General features: G+C 41.0%; 1 protein-coding gene across 3 annotated transcripts in view; it reads right to left on the bottom strand.

Annotated features, from left to right (window-relative positions):
- The window catches only part of wnt2bb (wingless-type MMTV integration site family, member 2Bb), a 26,708-nt gene that overhangs the window by 15,986 nt on the left and 8,222 nt on the right, over positions 1-2,500 (bottom strand). The window lies entirely within an intron of this gene.

Consider the following 2,500-nt stretch of genomic DNA (forward strand, 5'->3'; position numbering starts at 1 on the left):
CACACACAGACACTCACACTCACTAACACCATTAGCCAATCAGCTGCCAGCTCACTAACACCACTAGCCAATCAGCTGTCACTTAGCCAACTCACTATCACCACTAGCCAATCAGCTAAGCTGACACTCCGCCAGCTCACTAACAACACTAGCCAATCAGCTGCCAGCTCACTAACACCACCAGCCAATCAGCTGACCTCTGCCAGCTCACTAATACCACTAGCCAATCAGCTGACACTCAGCCAGCTCACTAACACCACTACCCAACCAGCTGCCAGCTCACTAACACCCCTAGCCAATCAGTTGACACTCTGCCAGCTCACTAACACCACTAGCCAATCAGCTGTCCCTCAGCCAGCTCACTAATACCATTAGCCAATCAGCTTCCAGCTCATTAACACCACTAGCCAATCAGCTGACACTTTGCCAGCTCACTAATACCACTAGCCAATCAGCTGACACTCTGCCAGCTCACTAACACCACTAGCCAATCAGCTGACACTTTGCCAGCTCATTAATACCACTAGCCAATCAGCTGACACTCTGCCAGCTCACTAACACCACTAGCCAATCAGCGGACACTTTGCCAGCTCACTAATACCACTAGCCAATCAGCTGACACTCTACCAGCTCACTAACACCACTAGCCAATCAGCTGTCAATAAGCCAGTTCACTAACACCATTAGCCAATCAGCTGCCAGCTCATTAACACCACTAGCCAATCAGCTGTCACTCAGCCAGCTCACTAACACTGACCACAATCACCCTCTGCATTAAAGTGTTCCATTTAAACTCCATCATTCTGTGGTATATTGGCTACTTAAGTTTGACCCTCTGTGGATACTGTAATGCCCCTTGTTGGGATTACATGCTTTTCTACTATGCAGATTCCTGGGTTCGAAAATACAGTAACACACACGTTAACTATGGTCTCCGTGTCTTCCTTAAAATATACACTAATGTGTCCCAACTAGCTTGAGGATATACTACACATTCCAATTCCCCAGTGCCCTAGCTAACAAACCTTTACCACCAAAAACACCGAAACACACAACACTCTTACAGTTTTTCTCAGTCGCTTTGGTGCTTTTCTCACATCACTATTAACATTTGCACAGAAGTTAGTGCAATTCTCAAAACAATTAGTGCAAACTGCAAAACCTAGTGGATGACCTGCAAAAGCACGTCACTTGCTCAAAATGGATAGTCCATTCCTCAAAAGCAGGCATTCATGTCAATGAAACTGTCAGTGTCATCAAAATGAGAAGTCTTGACACCATCGTTTATGAACAAGATAGTCAAATGGCTTTGTCATGTTTTCATTATGACAGTTCTCTCAGTGTTTTCGTTTATTAGTTTTATTGGGAACGACTATTCAGCATTCATAAGTATAGTTCATTTTGACTGACATGACATAAGCAAATGATAATGTTAAAAAACAGCAGAGAATTGTATGAAAGCAACTGATACATGTCCAAAAGTATTTGCAATTTGTTCAGAGGAAGGAGAAATTGCTACTATGATGTGCACAAATGGCTAAATATTGTGGAGGTTGAACTAATAGTTATGAGAATTTTCATTCTGATCTGAAAAAAGCACCAAAGCAACTGAGAAAAACTGTAATACTAGCATGATACAGGACACAATACTCTTATTCACCTTATTCCCCACGCAAACAGAGAGGGCGGCATCTTTACCCACTTTGTGCTCAAACTTCCCACTGAGCAGTACATCCATTGCAATACATTAATATAACATGACATGGGAAACAATACTCATACACTAGCATGACATGAGAAACAATACTCTTATACTGGCACGACATGAGAAACAGATAGATAGATAGATAGATAGATAGATAGATAGATACTTTATTGATCACCAAGGGGAATAATACTGTTAGACTGGCATGACATGGGAAACAGTGCCTAGACACACAGGCGTTTGGGTAGATCCATATAGATGATGTCAAGGGTTTTACAGTATAACAGTGTGTACCTCTGTTCATTTTCGTTACAATTGCATGTAGTACTGCTAACCTAAAACATTTTTGTTGCGTGATGGGAATAGTATTTTGAAAAGGTGTCAAATGTTTTTTTGACATGAATTGAATAAACTGACATATGGTCTGCTACTTAGAGTAATATGTTTGTGTGGAAACTCGAATTTGAAACATGGTCCGCACGCAAAAAGTCTATACTGTTGATTACTGTTAAAGACTGCATTTGGCCTGTTGATTACGGTTAAAGACTGCATTTGGCCTACTGTTGATTACTTTTAAAGATTGCATTTGGCCTGTTGATTACTGTTAAAGACTGCATTTGGCCTGTTGATTACTATTAAAGACTGCATTTGGCCTGTTGATTACTGTTAAAGACTGCATTTGGCCAGTTTATTATTATTAAAGACTGCATTTGGCCTGTTGATTACGGTTAAAGATTGCATTTGGCCTGTTGATTACTGTTAAAGACTGCATTTGGCCTGTTTATTACTGTTAAA

The sequence above is a fragment of the Alosa sapidissima genome, chromosome 7 (genome assembly GCF_018492685.1).
Source record: "Alosa sapidissima isolate fAloSap1 chromosome 7, fAloSap1.pri, whole genome shotgun sequence".
In the NCBI taxonomy this organism is placed as follows: Eukaryota; Metazoa; Chordata; class Actinopteri; order Clupeiformes; family Clupeidae; genus Alosa; species Alosa sapidissima.